Source organism: Schistocerca cancellata, chromosome 12 (assembly GCF_023864275.1).
Source record: "Schistocerca cancellata isolate TAMUIC-IGC-003103 chromosome 12, iqSchCanc2.1, whole genome shotgun sequence".
In the NCBI taxonomy this organism is placed as follows: domain Eukaryota; kingdom Metazoa; phylum Arthropoda; class Insecta; order Orthoptera; family Acrididae; genus Schistocerca; species Schistocerca cancellata.
In genome coordinates this window covers 120,388,726-120,409,282 of record NC_064637.1, presented here as the reverse complement: position 1 = coordinate 120,409,282, position 20,557 = coordinate 120,388,726, and positions in this window count along the sequence as shown.

Sequence of the window (20,557 nt, the reverse complement as noted above, 5' to 3'; positions counted from 1 at the left end):
TGGATACCGAGCCGTTGCTCTGCCGCGTTCCCTTTGTTGTCACACTTGCCGTACTGTGCGCCAATGTTCCCCAGTATGCGACCTATTCGCCCGGTTACTGACCCGTGTCTCAGCATCTGGTGCATACCGGGTGTAGAAGTATGAAACCGAAATTTCACTACAGATGGTGCTAGCCGGCAGTGTAGGGTACAGGTCTGCATCTACATCTACATCTACATCTACATGGATACCGAGCCGTTGCTCTGCCGCGTTCCCTTTGTTGTCACACTTGCCTACTGTGCGCCAATGTTTCCAGTATGTGACCTATTCGCCCGGTTACTGACCCGTGTCTCAGCATCTGGTGCATACCAGGTGTAGAAGTATGAAACCGAAATCTCACTACAGATGGTGCTAGCCGGCAGTGTAGGGTACAGGTCTGCATCTACATCTACATCTACATCTACATGGATACCGAGCCGTTGCTCTGCCGCGTTCCCTTTGTTGTCACACTTGCCTACTGTGCGCCAATGTTTCCAGTATGTGACCTATTCGCCCGGTTACTGACCCGTGTCTCAGCATCTGGTGCATACCAGGTGTAGAAGTATGAAACCGAAATCTCACTACAGATGGTGCTAGCCGGCAGTGTAGGGTACAGGTCTGCATCTACATCTACATCTACATCTACATGGATACCGAGCCGTTGCTCTGCCGCGTTCCCTTTGTTGTCACACTTGCCGTACTGTGCGCCAATGTTTCCAGTATGTGACCTATTCGCCCGGTTACTGACCCGTGTCTCAGCATCTGGTGCATACCAGGTGTAGAAGTACGAAACCGAAATCTCACTACAGATGGAGCTAGCCGGCAGTGTAGGGTACAGGTCTGCATCTACATCTACATCTACATCTACATGGATACTCTGCAAATCACATTTAAGTGCCTGGCAGAGGGTTGATCGAACCACCTTCACAATTCTCTATTATTCCAATCTTGTATAGCGCGCGGAAAGAATGAACACCTATATCTTTCCGTACGAGCTCTGATTTCCCTTATTTTATCGTGGTGATCGTTTCTCCCTATGAAATGAAATGATCGTATGGCATTGTTGGCCGGGAGGCCCCACGCGGGGAAGTTCGGCCGCCGTATTGCAAGTCCTTTTCAGTTGACGCCACTTCGGTGAGTGGCTCTGTGGTTCAAGTGGCTCTGAGCACTATGCGATTAAACTTCTGAGGTCGTCAGTCGCCTAGAACTTAGAAGTAATTAAACCTAACTAACCTAAGGACATCACACACATCCATGCCCGAGGTAGGATTCGAAACTGCGACCGTAGCGGTCGCTCGGCTCCAGACTGCAGCGCCTAGAACCGCACGGCCACTCCGGCCGGCCCACTTCGGTGACTTGCGAGTCAGTGATGATGAAATGATGATGAAGAACACACAACACCCAGTCATCACGAGGCCGAGAAAATCCCTAACCCCGCCGGGAATTGAACCCGGGACCCCGTGCGCAGGAAGCGAGAGCGCTACCGCAAGACCACGGGCTGCGGACGTTCCTCCCTATGTAGGTCCGTGTCAAAAAAATATTTTCGCATTCGGAGGAGAAAGTTGGTGATTGGAATTTCGTGAGAAGCTTCCGTCGCAACGAAAAACACCTTTCTTTTAATGATGTCCAGCCCAAATCCTGCATCATTTCTGTGACACTCTCTCCCATATTTCAGGATAATACAAAACGTGCTGCCTTTCTTTGAACTTTTTCGATGTACTCCGTCAGTAGTTTCTGGTAAGGATCCCACACCGCGCAACATTATTCTAAAAGAGGAAGGACAAGCTTAGTGTAGGCAGTCTCCTTAGTAGGTCTGTTACATTTTCTAAGTGTCCTGCCAAGAAAACGCAGCCTTTGGTTAGCCTTCCCTATAACATTTTCTATGTGTTCTTTCCAATTTAATTTGTTCGTAATTGTAATACCTAGGTATTTAGTTGAATTTACAGCTTTTAGATTAGACTCATTTACCGTGTAATCGAAGTTTAACGAGTTCCTTTTAGCACTTATGTGGATGACCTCACACTTTTCGTTATTTAGCGTCAACTGCCTCTTTTCGCACCATTCTGATATTTTTTCTGACTCGTTTTGCAGTTTTGTTTTGATCTTCTGATGACTTTATTAGTCGATAAACGACAGCGTCATCTGCAAACAACCGAAGACGGCTGCTCAGATTGTTTCCCAAATCGTTTATATAGATAAGGAACAGCAAAAGACCTAAAACGTTACCTTGGGGAATGCCAGAAATCACTTCTGTTTTACTCGATGACATTTTGTCAATTCCTACGAACTGTGACTTCTCTGACAGGAAATCACAAATCCAGTCACATAACTGTGACGATATTCCATAAGCACGCAATTTCACTACGAGCCGCTTGTGTGGTACAGTTTCAAAAGCCTTCCGGAAACCCAGGACTACGGAATCGATCTGAAATCCCTTGTCAATAGCACTCAGCACTTCATGTGAATAAAGAGATAGTTGTGTTTCACAGGAACGATGTTTTCTAAACCCATGTTGACTGTGTGTCAATAGACCGGTTTCTTCGAGGTAGTTCCTAATGTTCGATCACAATATATGTTCTAAAATGCTGCTGCATATCGACGTTAACGATATGGGCCTGTAATTTAGTGGATTACTCCTACTACCTTTCTTGAATATTGGAGTGACCTGTGGAACTTTCCAGTCTTTGGGTACGGATTTTTCTTCGAGTGAACAGTGTTTAGTAACTCTGTATAGGGAAAGTATTGCCAACCTTCCAGTGGCCGCCATTTTGGGCCCACTGCGCCGCTGGTGATACATTGACTTCTGCACCATACTTAGCCGTGCATATTAAAGAAGTGCACTCTACCGTCTAATGCACTGCTAAAACTGATCAGTGGCTTCAAACGGAACATGTCGGATATTTAGCAACAAAAAATCTCAACAAATTTAAGCTAAATAAGTCGAAAATCATTTTCTGTGACGAGCATGAAGTTTCTTCCCTGCTATCCTTTATTATCAGCCAAAGCATGTTTCGCAGTTCTTGTTGCAGCATCGGGTTTGAACACCTGTTTTCGTAATTAGCGTTACATTGTTCCTATCCAATAGCCAGCAGGACAAAAGGTAACCAATATTAGTTCGCAAGTTCAAGGAAAAATCCATCGATAATTTAAAGATATATATCGACTTACTTCTTGTTCCTGCTACTCGGTACTGCGAAAAATCACTCAATGTCTCTTTTGTTATACGAAATAAAGCTTAGATTCAATAGAACTGATAAACGTGCCTATGTGATTGTGCATGCTTTATATTTTTGTCAGATCTATCCCATAAACTTTTGTCTGCAAATCGTTCTATGACATCAGGAGAATTACTACGAAAGTACAAGAGAATACAATATTTTTAAAATGTGTTCTACAAAATTAGGCGTACGACCAAAAGTAGGTTGTAGGGAACAGTAACAACTGTATTTCTGTTAATACAATGTAGATTAGCAACAGCAAAAACAGTGTCCTGGTAATGATTAACTGAATGAAAGGTCGTAGGTTCGGTACGTGCATAGCACAATTTTTTTTTCTTTTTGTATATTATATTGTGTGGAACAAAGTACAATTTATTATTGTGAGCATCCTAAATATAAGTTTAAACCATACCGTACAGTCAATCAGGTCAAATTTTTTACCAATCATGATAACTTTGTACGGTACCACTCACTATTTTCCGTTTTGTGCTAACAGTGGCAGTTTTATCTCTAGGATTTCTATTTTGTAATTAAATTACCCTTAAACCATCCTATTAGCTCTTCTGACTTTTTTTGCTGTTCGAATGGATTGGAGACTAACTAACAGAAATGTAAAAACGAGACAAAGCTATTTCTTGTTGAATCTCTCCCTTCGGAAGGAATTCTGTACAGTTTTGTTTCCTTTTCGCCACAACACTGAGGCACTATTCTACTTCGAAAATACAGACTTCTTATGCTTCACACGTAACAATTGGGCCCACAACGGCTGCTACTGTCACGTGATGTGGTTTCAGCCAATCCTGAAGTGCGGACGGCGGCAATCGCAGGGGAATAGGATGGCCATACTTTCCTTTATACAGAGCTTTAGTGTAGGGTCCGTGAGGCCATCTGCTTCCTGTAATGGCTGACGACCAATGTTGACACACAGTAACCCAAGTTTCATACATCGGTATCTGTTTCAAACACGTCAACATGTCGAGTTTTGTGCCTACGAAGTACGATTTGCGGATAGCATTGGTTTTCTGTTATCATTCGAAGAAAACTGCTGCAGAATCGCATGGAATGCTTGTCGAAGGCTTCGGCGAACCTGCTCTTGAGAAAACACCGTATTTCGAGTGGTTCAAAAAATTTAAAAGTTGATATTTTGACGTGAGGAACGACGAGCGTGGGAAACCACCGAAAAAGTTCGAAGACAACGAATTGTAGGCTTTCTTGGATGAAGATTATGGGATCCTGCCAACTCATCTAACATAGGGCGCCAAGGAAGCTGTTTGCACGGATAGCTGGACGACAAATCAAGCAAATCTTATTAATGGATAATCAAAATATCCACGGGTGTGCTGCCGGTCTATAGTGTCCAACCGGCACAATATTTCGGCGATCATACATGTCGCCATCATCAGGTGAACTGAGCAGCCATAGCGTACGGATCTCCGTGCCGGCACGTTCACAGGAGCTCAGTCCGTCAGTTCACCTGATGATGGCGACATGTATGATCGCCGAAATATTGTGCCCGTTGGACACTATAGACCGGCAGCACACCCGTGGATATTTTGATTACCAAATACGCCGGGAGAAACTCAAGAATCACTTATTAATGGAGTTTATTACAGTATGAAAATACTTTAATTTGCCTTTTTCCTGAAAGTTGTGGCAAGCAATTGACGACATGCAAATAATCAATGTCCTTCGATATATACAATTTCTATGCAAGCAGTTAATATAGATCACAAGTCACGGCTCAATGGTTTGGATCACGCCTAGCCTTTTCAGTGCGGCTCTTCTAGTGCGGCCGAGGCAGGCTGGAGAGGTGCTTATATTCTCTTCGCAAGGGTGCCGCACTTGTCGTGGTGTCGTCCTAAACAGCGTTCTCTTGCCTGACGTCGTCTCACAACTTCCTCTGCTGTTCCGTCGCAGGCCGACGAGACGGCTCTTGAAGTTACAAAGCAACAAAGATGATACTCAAACTCAACAGGAACTAGCGGAACAATTGAATGAGAAGCTGAAAGCCGTTTCTCTTCGGCTATAAGCTATGCGGAAGGTGCATAAACTGGGAAAATGGGTTATGCATGAACTGAATGAAAGACAGCAAGAAAATCGAAAACGCACTTGCGAAATGCTGCTAGCAGATACAAAAAAAGTCGTTTCTCCATCGAATTGATATATTTTGAGAACCCTAAGCGTCGTAAATCGTGCGTGAAACCAGGCAAACCATCGACATCCACTGCAAGACCAAATCTGTTTGGAAAGAAGACAATTCTCTATGTTTGATAGGATCTGAAAGGTGTCATCTATTACGAGCTGTTTAAGCTTGGTAGTAAAGGATGCTGTGTGCAACATTGGTTCGGTTTCAAATAGTACAGTAAATTACCTAAGTTCGTGGCTTGTAGAAAATAAAATAACGCTAAATCACAGTAAAACCCGTTTTTACAGTTTCTAACACACAATTCAACAAAACCTGACGTTTTAATTTCACAGAAAGGGCACATGATTAGTGAAACTGCACAGTTCACAAGCGGAACAATTGAATGAGACGCTGAAAGCCGTTTCTCTTCGGCTATACGCTATGCGAAAGGTGCATAACGAGGGAAAATGGGTTATGCACGAATTGAATGAAAGACAGCAAGAAAATCGAAAACGCACTTGCGAAATGCTGCTATCAAATACAAAAGTAAGTCGTTTCTCCATCGAATTGATATATTTTGAGAATCCTAAGCGTCGTAAATCGTGGGTGAAACCAGGCAAACCATCGACATCCACTGCAAGACCAAATCTCTTTGGAAAGAAGACAATTCTCTATGTTTGATGGGATCAGTAAGGTGTCATCTATTACGAGCTGTTTAAGCTTGTAGTAAAGGATGCTGTGTGCAACATTGGCTCGGTTTCAAATAGTGCAGTAAATGACCTAAGTTCGTGGCTTGTAGAAAATAAAATAACGCTAAATCACAGTAAGACCCGTTTTTACAGTTTCTAGCACACAATTCAACAAAACCTGACGTTTTAATTTCACAGAAAGGGTACATGATCAGTGAAACTGAACAGTTCACATTTCTAGGTGTTCAGATAGATAGTAAGCTGTCGTGGAAAGCCCACGTTCAGCATCTTGCTCAAATACTTAATACTGCCATTTTTTACTATTCGAACGGTATCAGAAGTGAGTGATCGTTCGACACGAAAATTAGTCTACTTTGCTTATTTTCATTCGCTTAGCTCGTATAGTATAATATTTTGGGGTAACTCTTCCCATTCTAAAAGGATGTTTTTGGCTCAGAAACGGGCGGTTCGGGCAATAGGTGGTGTAAGTTCACGAACCTCTTGTCGACCTGTGTTCACGAGTCTGGGTATTTCGACATTGACCTCTCAATATGTGTATTTCTTACTGTCGTTTCTTGTTGCCAGTATTAGTTTATTCCCAAGAATAAGCAGCTTTCCCTCAGTTAATACTCGGCAGAAATCAAACCTGTATTTGGATCGGACACCCATAACTCCTGTGCAAAAAGGTGTGCAGTATACTGCTGCATCCATTTTCAATAAGCTGCCACTCGAATTCAAAAATCTTAGCAGTAATCCATGCGCCCTATGGAACATGACGTGCAAATAAAATAAAATAAAATAAATAACAGTGTGAAACCGTTAACGCTGATGGCTACCAACAGCAGATTATCGGTTTAAATCGAGCATTACGTGACAAATTACCGGAATATGGAAAAAGGCAACACAAAGTCCTTTGCTCCATGGTTCAAATGTCTCTGAGCACTATGCGACGTAACTTCTGAAGGCATCAGTCGCCTATAACTTAGAACTAGTTAAACCTAACTAACCTAAGGACATCACATAATCCATGCCCGAGGCAGGATTCGAACCTGCGACTGTAGCGGTCACTCGGTTCCAGACTGTAGCGCCTAGAACCGCAAGGCCACTCTGGCCGGCCCTTTGCTCCATGATAACGCCCCATCACACACAGCAAAATGAATCAGGGAAACACTCGAGGCGTTCATTTGGGAAATACTAGGGCACGCAACTTATTCTCCAGACTTGGCTCCGTCCGATTATCATTTGCATCATTGCCACACGCTCTCGCAGAACAGCGCTTCAATTCGTACGAAATTGTAGGAGAAAGGTTCTCTGACTGGACCGCTTCAAAAGAAGAACTGTTTCTTTTGGCGTAGCATTCATAGCCTGCCGGAGAAGAGCGAGAAATGTATAAGTAGCAATGGAGATCATTTTGAATAAAATAATGTTTATCAGTTTCAAAATACAGACAGTCATTACTGCAACCAAATTCTGGTTTCATACTTGTACACGCGATAACCTGCATTGGTGGTCATTAATTTTCCAAACCCAGGAAGTATAACTGAAAACTGCTAGCAAGGATTTGTCACTTTAATCAGTATAAATAAAGATCAAGCTGTCACTAACCAGGAAAATATTTGGGCTCGAACAAACAGATTTGTATGAACGTTTGGTTACAGGACCATTATGTATCTCTGAATGTGCTGGTGGGTGTCGTTTTTCTGCAAAACTCTGCAGTCATGCTCTAGATATCACTGTACATGTAATTGTAGACGCCATACGCAATGCAGCAATCTTAACTATAAATGTAAATGCGGAATGTCAATAAAATGCTCCGAGCAATACGAATGGCTGCAAAATGCACAGTGAAGAAATGCAAGTTGATCGCATGACGTATTTGCACATTCTATAATATTAGTGTTGAACGCCACGTCAATGACACTTGTGAAGTTGTTCACTGGTTCACCAATATCGTAGCCAGCGTTCTGCCACGCGTAACGAAGCATTGGTCTGTATACTCCCACAGATAACTGATTGTAAATGACAGAATGAATGTTCATGATAAAGAATCTGTCGTACAATTTCGGCTGCATATTACTGGAACGTAGTTTAATGAAGTCTGTTATTCTCTTGACATATATTTTATATTACCTGAAGAAATACACATCCAGAGGTTGTGCACATTTTGTTGGTTTAGGCGGAATTATTTTTAAATCTACATGTTTTCCGCCAGATGCTTCCAGTAGTACTCGTTCATCCTTATGTCCAGACCAGGAGTCACAAAGTACTAATGACTTTCTCAACAAATGTGGATTCAAAACTGACAGAAAAAACGTCTTCAGATGTTGTTTTGTCATCTTCCCACTCACACTTGCATCGACGACGACATTTGGAAGGCACCGCGTTTCTATTTCACTTGACACGCGGGGTCCAAACTTTCCACTGGATTCTTGGAAGCATATATAGAGTTTGTCTGCCAATCGTCCGTCCATTGATATAGCAACATCGATCGTGTAACTATGTGTTGAACAGTTAACTGATTGCAACATCACGACAATGTTTCTCTCACCTTTCATGGATAGTGTTCTGTCACAAGAAAGTTCATAGATGAAGTGACTCTGATCACAGTTCCATTCAGAACTAATATCGATGTTTTCTCTCGTGATATGCTCATTGACGTCAGCAACAAACGTTTGAGCTCTTTCAATCAGCTCTTCGTCGTCATCCTTATCTTTTCGTACTTGGAGCATAGTGATACGGCGTGATGTTATCCTAAACTCCTTTTTCAAATTAGTAATAAATCCTAGTGAAGCTGTAAAGTTTGTACACCCGAGATTTCTGGCTACGTTCAATGCCCAATGTTGTAAATGCCAATAATGAACGGCGGAACCGCATTCTCGCGCTTCATCGAATTTCACCATTACACGCTCCTTGATGGTCTTGAACAGCAGTGTACGATTTCCTTTGAAAACTGTATTTCCTTCTCTTTTCTTTGCCACGTAATTCAATATGTTTTTAATATTGCTTTTAGACTTCAGTTTAGGGTATCTTTTCAGAAGCTTATCGTATGTGTCGAAACCTCTTACGTAATAATCATCGTACATGTTCTCCAGTGTGTTGTCATCAAACGCCGTGATGATACTTGCAACTTTAACCTTCTTCTTGGGAGAAGGTTGGTATTCACTGTCACTGCTTCCTTCGCCTCTTCCCGCACTTGCCGTAGCACTACCGTTTGCAATGAGTTGTTCGTCATTATCATCCCTATCATCATCATTATGAATGTTACAACAGTATCTGTTTCTAACTTATGCTCATATTTCTTCACTATAATAGATACCAGAAAACATGCGAATGATTCGTCTTCTACACCAATACCATCTTCACGAAGAAGGGTTCTTCGTAACTTCATCTCAACCAATCGCAATACATTAGCAGGATTGATTACCAATCGCCGAGCCATCTGACGCTTCAATACACAAATAATGTCACAAAACGCAACTTCAGATCCCGGCGGGGTCAGGGATTTTCACCTGCCCCGAGATGACTGGGTGTTTGTGTTGTCCTCATCATTTCATCATCATCCAGGAAAGTGGCGAAATTGGACTGAGCAAAGGTTGGGAGATTGTACGGGCGCTGATAACCACGCAGTTGAGCGCCCCACAAACCAAACATCATCATCATCAGCAGCAACTTCAGAGGCACACAGCACCGTCCCTACTCGTCCCGACTGGCCTACCGGCAGGTCAGCGTGCAATGCGGCATGGCATACGCAGAGGCCTCTTACGGACGACTGCAGAGTTTTGCAGATGCGGGAGTATCACTAGTGCAATAAGTGACCTTTACATTATTTCTCACACGATTTTGGTGTATTTGTGTTTGTTCGAGCCCAAGTACTTTCCTGGTAAGTTAATTAACTGGAAAAGGCATTTATAAAGAGCAAAAAATCAATGTACGGTAAAATGAGTGAGGCACATCTTTAAGTGCATGCAGTATACCAGGGCCAGTAGATGCCCAGATGGCAGGGCACGCGTGCAAGAGCGGTAGTGGTGGGGGCTGCAGGCAGGCACTGTAGGGGAAATTCCGAGCGCTGGAGGGGAAGTGCCATTCTAAACAGAAGCCTCCACTCACATTTTTTGTAAATATTAAGTGAGGCTCATTCACGCCCACACTTCCATGGAGTTCTGTCACATCTTCTTTGGTTAGTATCTAAAAAGAATTCCGCAGAAAACGCAGTGAATTATTTTCGCTGGCTCATTAACGATTTGTGACCTTCGGAGTAGTGACACAAGTGGGAAATTTTGAGTAACGCCTACACATTTCTCTTGTTGCTTCTTGTCCGCAGCTCGTGGACGTGCGATAGCGTTCTCGCTTCCCGCGCCCGGGTTCCCGGGTTCGATTCCCGGCGGGGTTAGGGATTTTATCTGCCTCGTGATGACTGGGTGTTGTGTACTGTCCTTAGGTTAGTTAGGTTTAAGTAGTTCTAAGTTATAGGGGACTGATGACCATAGCTGTTAAGTCCCATAGTGCTCAGAGCCATTTGAACCATTTTTTTTGTTGCTTCTTTTGCAAAAACACATTGTGGCTTACACAGTCTCACCTCACTAACACGTTGTTCAAATGTAAAGAGAATTCTGAAACAGTGATTTATTAAGTTTATTAAGTGAGGAACTGAGGAAAAGCAAGGTCAGTATCTTACGCAAAAGCACATTCTCGATACAAAAATAAACGTGTAATGCCTTCACTTATGTTGTTCCAAAAGCTATAGCATTTCTCGTTTCACTAGTTATCGATGGTCCTTAAAAATTGCATTATTTCATCGAAAAAGTCTGTAGCTCATGGAATAGCATGGTAGATGATGTTTTGCATAATAACCACACAGAAAAATACTTTCCTCTTTGTGTGCTATCATTTACCAAAATCTCACTTCGATATCTCAAATCGGTAATGAAATGTGAGGAATGTAGTGAATATTTCAAACTGGCTGTATCAACTGGCGCACGTGATCGCAAATGAGTGTGCTACATGTCAGATCAGACTTACGCTCAAATCTAAAAATAACATACAATATGTTACATAAATTTCATGCAGAGAAACATATTATTCAATGTGCAACATGTGGTGTCACCGCCAGACACCACACTTGCAAGGTGGTAGCTTTTAAATCGGCCGCGGTCCGCTAGTATACGACGGACCCGCGTGTCGCCACTGTCAGTAATTGCAGACCGAGCGCCACCACACGGCAGGTCTAGAGAGACGTACTAGCACTCGCCCCAGTTGTACAGCCGATGTTGCTAGCCATGGTTCACTGAGAACTACGCTCTCATTTGCCGAGACGATAGTTAGCATAGCCTTCAGCTACTTTTGCTACGACCTAGCAAGGCGCCATTACCAATTGATATTGTGATTATAAAGCTTGTACAGTAACGAGAGATGTTCTACAAATGTGGATTAAAGTTAAGTATTCCAGAAGCTACGTACTTTTCTTTATAGCATTCATTACGTATCCTGTTTCAGACCTCACGCCAGCCTGCGTGAGCTTATAGCGTGCATTTCGGTCTCCTCAAACAAAACAGTGTTGGCACTTCTGCCGACACTTCACAACAAACGCAAAATCGTAGCGACCTGTATTTTCCATTCCTAACTTTTTCCACTTCGTGCAGTGTCTTATTTCCACGCAAATATCAGAATAACCATTAATGAAATGATTGGCACATAGTCATGAAGCTGACACTACAAAGCTATAAGTAAAGCACGAAAGAAATTGTTTTACTGAGTAGTTTCTTTAAAATCGTTTGAGAAAGGTCGTAGGGCGAGTGCGTCGATCCTGTCATCGCCGCCTAGCCGAATGCGGGCTGGTTCCCCTTTTCTGCCTCAGACTATGTCGGTGACTGCTGCGCAAATACTGTCTCCACGTACGCGTACGCCATAATTTCTCTACCACGCAAATACCTGGGGTTTCATGTGTCTGGTATGAGGCGTTCCCGAGAAGGTCCAGTGGCGGCCGAACCGCACAATAACCCGGATTCAGTGTGGGGCGGCGGTGGGGTGAGTGGACTGCTGTAGCCTGTTGTGGGGTTGTGAACCACTGAGGGCTACGGCGGGGACGAAGCTTCTCCATCGTTTCTAGGTGCTCAGTTCAATACGTACATACATACATACACTCTTGTCACTGTGGACTGCATAAAACTTTTACACTGACCAGGGATCTGAGAGATTGCAAGGCTCTCTCACTTCTGATTCGATATAGGCAATATCTACTGCGATTTGACTTCATACATTGTGATGAAATGGTGGGCAGCAGTTTATGGTCTTGTTTGCATGCTCTAGGGAAAGAAATACTTACCGGATCTGAGCTGAGGAGCAAACTGGGAGAAAGGATGAAAGATCACGCTTGTACATGTCTCTTGTACTGGCACTTCACTAGTAAAGAACTGCACGTCTCTACCTGAACGGTAAGACTTGTGTCCTTTCCTAGTGTGCGACTTAGAGCCTGTGCCAGTCAACTTCTTAACCGTCAGAGGTGGTGCTTATGTCATCACGGTCACAACGAGTGACGCGTGCATGTACTTATTTGTCTTGAGTCGCCGTCTAAACATTTGACGTATTTCAACATGTACAGTCGAGGCACGGAGTCAAATTGGTTTGGCAGACCAGCAAACGGGTCCACCTGCACACTGGAATCCATCGGGGTTTCAGAGGTTCTTAGGAAAGTACCTGCGCTCTGAATTACCTGAACACGAGACCGCGTACTTGCATTTTTCGGGAACGCGCATTTAATAACAGATTGCCGCCATCCATGACTTCAGTCGCTGAACGCATCGTGGTGTGCCGCCTTGACCAGTAGGATGGTAACGTATTCGCTGCTGCGACGTAGGGCTATAATATCTATTTCTCACCACCCTGTTCTTTCGAACCATATTGTTCCAGTTTTTTGTATGGTAGAATATAGATACTTGGTGGTGGCGTAGTTCGATGCCATAACCTGGATTCACGTGTATGAAGTGAGATAGAGCAAGTAATGTTCTGGTTAGTGACGTGTGTCTATCCCCAGCAGATCACTTTGTCCACCATAGATCCCATTTTAGTAAGACTTATGTTAAATAAATGTTTTTTGTATGATGGTTCTTTAATAATTTTGTTGTCTTATCATGTTTAAGATCAATAAATCGATTGTGAATTAGACTACAACTTCTCTCTGGGTTCTGATTAACAGTTCCTTCACATTTTTATGGCACTATAGATCTGAAACATAAGGAGTAGTTTTTTCACTTGGTGTCCACTGCGTGGATCTTTTACTTCATTAACAATAATCATCTTTCATTTGGCGACCCTGCCAGGATCTCGGTCCTTGGCACTTCTGTGATGCTGTCAGTTTGCGTACTTGCCGATCAAGTGCGCATTATTAAGAAAAATATGGTTCATTAGTATGCTGTCGAAATTTAATGCTCTGATTGTGTTGTTTATGTGTTTACTTGTTTTATTATAGTGCATTTGTGTCAGCGAGTTCTGTGTCATTTTTTTTGACCGACTTCCGTCTTTGCTAACGCCATTGTCGTATTATTTTTGTGTGGTGTTTACTATTATATTTGGTTGCTTTTGATTCGGAATCTCATGTAATAGTGTAATTGTATTATACTGTGTATATCTTGTGAGTCAGATAATAGCTTGTCCACATGTTGCACAGATAAGTAAAGTTGTTGTTAACAGAGAATCTGAATGATAACAAGAAGCAGGGCTAGACAAGTAGACTGGGAGTGGGAAAATAAAGCATACATCATGGAGGAAGAGCGCAATGAAACGGTGGAGGCACAGTCTGAACGTAGGGAGGCGTTGCTGTTGAACGGAATTAGCAACAACGAGGTCACACAACAAGGAAATCAGGGAGATGAAAGCGATATGTCTCTTCTTGAGGGGACAGACAATGTCAGACCGCGTGTGGTAGAAGATGTGAGCGTACCACAACATATCGAGGCAGATGTGATTGTTAGAAATCCGGACAGGGACGACAGGGCGGTATCAGAATGCAATGATGCGGACACAACACCAGAGAATTCCTGTATGAGTTCGAATGATCACGATACGGTGGGAAACGATGAGGACTTCAATCTAGTGGCATTTTTAATAGGAGAAAATTAACGAGACGAGGACGGACATAAGAAATATCAGTGCACAGGTAAATCAGATGCGAGAGGAACACAAGTCATGGGCAAATAAACTCCAGGAAGACCTACGCAAAGTAAACACTAAGGCAATGAAAGGTTTAAAGATTGCACATGATGCTAAGAAGACTGCAGAGACAGAAACAAGACAGTTGCAAGTTTCGCAAGACGAATAGCAGCTGAAGCATCGAAGGCGAGTAAACGGATAGGATTGCAAGGGCGAGAGGCGGTCATCAATTTGAACAAGTAGGTCGAAAGTGTAGAAAAGCAACAGAATGACGCGGAGCTGCGCATCGACACAAAAATACGTGAAGCCACGGATTTTTATGCGACAGCGGCCATGGACAAATTAGAATCTGAGCTGCGTAAATTAGGGACAGGTTCGGAAGTAACAACTGCAACTCCAGTGAGCGAGACTGTTGAGGTCCGTACTCTCCTTTCGTTCAAAGCGCAACAGGAAGCGATCAACACGCGCATAGAGAGGAAATTGGAGGAGGCCGCTAAGGGAACAAATTCAAATGCGGCCAAGCGGGAACGCAACCGCACCTGAAATAAATTCAGTCGGGACGGATAACTGTATACCGTTAGCGGCAAGCCGAGGATATGATGAGATGAACGTAGCATTTTCTAGAAGCCGAGGAGGCAGCACACATGAGGGGACGTCGAAAGAGGACAACCAAAGGTCAGATATTTTCCGAATGACGGAAGTTGTCAATGAAACGCCTTTTTATTTTCAACACTTCCTACAAGTCCGAAAATTCGAAATTTTCCGAGATGAGGGTAATTTTACTCACCCACGGACTTGCATATCACAATTTGACATTTCTTTTCCACCAAACTGTCCACTAAAATGCAAGCTGGACTTTATTTGCAGACATTTGCAAGGGTCAGTTGCGGAGAAAATGCGCGGAATACCAGCAACACGTAGAAGTTACCAGGAGTTCAAGGACAGCTTCCTAAATATCTACTGGTCCAAGGAGACGCAAGAGCGCATAAAATACGAGACGACTGTTGGGAAAGATTTCGAGAGTTCAGGCCCTGTCAAGTTCCTTGATGCAATGATTGACAAGCATCAATATCTTGACGTATCATGCTGCACCGGTGAAATCATTCGTCATTGCTACACCAAACTTCCGTCAGCATATCAACAAGTACTAGCTGGCAGGTGTAATGTGGAGCTCAGTACTTTCCGTAACACACTTTACGAATTACAGTACGCATTCCGAGCAGAGAGCATCAGAGAACACAGAGGAAAGTCTGACACATACGTCGCAGGCCATATGTGGAGTTCACAATATAACCATTATAATAATAGGAACGGAAAAGCGTGGTATGGAGCGCCTTGCGGAAACCATTCACGGTCGGGAAATTTCGAAGTTGAACAACGAAGAGACTGGAATGGAAACCGTAATAACTATGTACTGCGCAACAGAGGCTGGAATAGGAGGAGGAATGAAGGCTACGGACCACAAAGCAATGGATGGCGAAGCCATGGCTCCAGTTTCAATGACAACAGAAGATGGGTGCAATTGAACAACGGAGGAAACGGAGCTCAGATCGAGGAAATTGAAATTCGGGGGCCGAACCCAGGTCGAAGTGCGCAAGGAAATGATAACCAACGTCAATGACTAGTTAAGAATGCAGAAGAGGCACAAAACGCATATGCGACTAAAATCGGACCCAGCCTCATCTATGTTATTAGATATGACGATATTGAATAAATGTTGCTGGGAGAAAGAGCGGAGTTCACTCAAAATGACGTGCATCCAATTGTTATGGTAACTATAGGATGGAAGGAAGTTAGAGCAAACCTAGATAGTGGTAGCGAGATTTCGGCCATTGCGGAAGAGACTTATAGACAATGTAAGGGACTGCAAGACTGGGCGGAACTACCGTTAAGGAAACTAAAAATAAAAGGAGCAATAGTGGGGAAGGTAACTGAAGTAAACATGCATACAAGGCTAGAGCTTCTTTGTCAAGGTCACCTGCTGGTGGGAAACTTCCTGATCGTCCCAAAACTGACAACTGAGTTGATTATCGGAACCGATTTTCTACGCGAGTATAATGCAATACTGGATCTAGGACGTGGTACAGCGACATTAAATAAGGATAAAATCATCATGCTTCATTTCCTTGATCGGGCAATACGAGTGCAAGTGCCGGCCAAGTGCCTTAAGATGTGCACAGGTTCAGATGACTGGCATTTAGTGAAGGAGAAAACAGTGCCGAGAGATGATAGGGACTACCGCTATGACCGAGATGACACCGAGGACGACGTCCGTCATGCGATAGAAGAGAGGGTTTGTGGCATTGACAATATTACCGAAGAGGAAAGGGCAGAACTGCAGATCGTGCAACTGAACATCATAGAAGTGTTCCGACCTAAGACAGGAGCGATCAATAATTTCCAGTATGTGTTCCGTGTCAAAGAACATCAGAAGTTATTCGTCCCACCTTATCCCATTCCCATTGCATACAGGGAGAGGGTCCGAACAGAAGTATAGAGGATGATGCAAGAAGGGATCATTGAAACCAGTGTGTCCACATACAATAACCCATTGCGAGTAGTTGAAAAGAAAGATGGATCGATACGTATGGTGCTTGATTCGAGGCAGATCAACTCGATAATCTTGCCGGAAACAGACCGTCCGGAGAAGCTCGAAGATCTCTTGCAAAGATTTCATGGGGTCAAAGTGTTTAAGTCCATCGACCTTCATTCAAGTTTCTGGCAAATTGAGTTACACTCTTCGTGTCGCCAGTACACGGCTTTCATAGTTGAAGGACACTGTTATCAGTTCCGGCGATTGTCCTTTGGCCTCAATATATCGTCCGCAGCATTTATCAGGGGTCTGTACGGAATTTTGTCGGAGAGTCTGAAGAACGACATCACGTCCTACGTTGACGATATCCTCGTCGCAGAGCCCTCTTGGGACGAACACAACAAGGTCCTTGGCGAATTACTAGGAACACTAAGGCAACATAGTGTCACGATTAATTTAGAAAAATCATGTTTCAGAACGACGAAGGTGGATTTTCTTGGGCACGTAATTTCAGCAGAAGGAATGGCACCTAATCCGGGAAAACTCGCAGCTACAGCACAGTTCCCGAGACCACGGACCAGGAAGGGCCTCAGAGGGTTCCAGGGCGTCGCAAATTTTCATAATAAATTCATTAGAACGGGAGAGAGTGGTGCACCAAGGCTTTGTGCCTTAACAGGAAAGAAGACACCGTGGCTATGGAACGAGGCAGCCGATCATGAATTGTATTCTCTAAAAAAGGTTCTTGTGGAGGAGCCCATCCTAGCTCACCCTGACCTAACAGCGGATTTTTGCTTATGGACTGATGCAGTGAAAACAGGTCTTGGCGTAGTAATATTCCAGCAAATCATGGAAGAGGGGACATTAGTAAACAAGACCATAGCATTTGGGGGCCGAGTCCTTACAAAATGCGAAAGGAATTGTTCAGTAACTGAGTTGGAGGCACTGGCTATCGTGTGGGCTTTCAAAAAATTCAAATATTTCCTGCTTGGACACAACACCCATGTATTTACAGACCACAGAGCGTTGGAATTTTTGCTGTCGGAAAAATTGGGACATGACAGGCTGACACGGTGGGCTTCATTCCTACAGCAATTTGACTTCAGCATCACACATGTCCCGAGAAAAACAAATGTGATTGCGGACGCACTTTGACGTTCACCGATTGGGTGACCAGATGAAAAGGGAGAAGACGCGGAGGATAGTCACTTTAGTCTGCGGAGAGTCGCTTTCGAGAACTTCATGACTGCATCATTACGTGGTATAAGAAGAGAGCAGGATAAAGATCCGGAAATGAAGCAGCTGAAAGAACGTTGGAAGGATCGCCAGGAAGTCGAATTACGAATGTTCTACCTGGTAAGGAAGGGGATGTTATTCCACCGACGCAACGCAACCATCACGAGTCTCTGTATACCAGACGAGCTAGTCAGTAAGTTAATCTGGTACACACACTTAAGTTATTGTCACTTCGGACCACGGAAATGCTTCCCTAAATTGAAGGACCTGTGTCATTTTAAACATATGGAAAGACGCATAAGGAAGGTTCTGTCAGTATGCAAGACCTGTCAGAAGGTAAAACCTGACAGCCAGACAATGAGGCACCCCTCCATCCAATCGTTTCAAACAAACTGCAACACTTGGCGCCAGCGGACTAAATAGTACCGCTCCTTGGTGTCCACTACGTGGATCTTTTACTTCATTAACAATAATCATCTTTCAATCATCAATCTTAGTATGCGACATAAATTTCAACATGATTCGCCGAACTGTCGTTGTGAAAAAAGGTCTCAAAGACGGAAATACAAAACGTCTAACGGGTGAAAAAATGGGAGAAAAAGTATATTTTTGTGTTCTATAATTACGAATTAACAATTTTCTGTTGTTTTCCTTTGTTTGCAGTGTGAAACGTTGTTACTTTCCAGGTCCCATGATTCTGGATCAACAGAAGTACTCTACAAGTGCTGATGGTGATATAAATGACCATAACTTTTGATTACCTTGACTTAGAAGCATAAAACTTGTTCGCTGCTAAGGTACCATCGACCTTAGTATGTGACATAAATTTCAACTTGCTACGCCGAACTCTCCTTGAAAAAAAAGTGTCTCAAACACGGAAAGGCAAGACGATTAGCGGATAAAAAAAAAGAGAGAAAGCGTATATCTTCATATTATAAACTACAAATTAACAATTTTCTGTTATTTCCCTTTACTTGTACTGTGTCACTGTACTGACCAACCAAGTGCAACAGGTATGGAACTCCACCCCACCAACTGACATCTGGCACCTGTACCACACTACGCACGCATCTTTGCATTCAGCATCTTGGCGGTTCCACCGGTTATTGATGTACCAGCATCTCACATTTGCAGTGGTGTATCTTGCTTCATCTGTGATCTTGTAATGTTAATCACTTAAATATGCTTCCTTGACAAAGTTACTTACACTTACTCTCCTGGCCCTACAAACCGTAGCGGTTTTTGGCCTCGTCAAGTAGCCTCTTCCGAGTATTCTGTCTTGGGCCTCTTCTTTTCTTGCTTCCAGTACCTGGAGATCCTTGGCGAACTGGTCTCTCCATCTCATTTTCGGCCTGCCTAAAGATCTTCGTCCTTCGGTTTATTCTCTGAGATTTCTCTCAGTAAAGATCACTACTACCATCTAGAGAGATGGCCGGCCCATCTTATTCCTCTTGTCTTGGCTTCCGCAACTACACCTGCTTCATTGTACAGCTCCCTGAGCTATCTGTTCTTTCTTCTTCGCCATTCTCCTCCCTCATAGATTGGTCCAAATATCTTTTGCAAGATTTTATTTTCAAAAACTTTCTCTCCGCGTATTTATCTACTCTCCATATTTCTGATCATGGTTTTATATATATATATATCCTCTTGAAAACATTTTAGATGACAGTAGTTTGTTGAGTGTGTATGATGCTCTGGATGCAGCTTTGACACTCACCTCTATGTCTTGCTTCTCATTGTTTTTATTGTTTACTACTCATCATCATCATCATTTAAGACTGATTATGCCTTTCAGCGTTCAGTCTGGAGCATAGCCCCCCTTAAACAGTTCCTCCATGATCCCCTATTCAGTGCTAACATTGGTGCCTCTTCTGATGTTAAACCTATTACTTCAAAATCATTCTTAACCGAATCCAGGTACCTTCTCCTCGGTCTGCCCCGACTCCTCCTACCCTCTACTGCTGAATCCATGAGTCTCTTGGGTAACCTTGCTTCTCCCATGCGTGTAACATGACCCCACCATCTAAGCCTGTTCGCCCTGACTGCTACATCTATAGAGTTCATTCCCAGTTTTTCTTTGATTTCCTCATTGTGGACACCCTCCTGCCATTGTTCCCATCTACTAGTACCTGCAATCATCCTAGCTACTTTCATATCCGTAACCTCAACCTTGTTGATAAGGTAACCTGAATCCACCCGGCTTTCGCTCCCATACAACAAAGTTGGTCGACAGATTGAACGGTGCACATATAACTTAGTCTTGGTACTGACTTCCTTCTTGCAGAAGAGAGTAGATCGTAGCTGAGCGCTCACTGCATTAGCTTTGCTACACCTCGCTTCCAGTTCTTTCACTATGTTGCCATACTGTGAGAATATGCATCCTAAGTACTTGAAACCGTCCACCTGTTCTAACTTTGTTCCCCCTATTTGGCACTCAATCCGTTTATATTTCTTTCCCACTGACATTACTTTCGTTTTGGAGATGCTAATCTTCATACCATAGTCCTTACATTTCTGATCTAGCTCTGAAATATTACTTTGCAAACTTTCAATCGAATCTGCCATCACAACTAAGTCATCCGCATATGCAAGACTG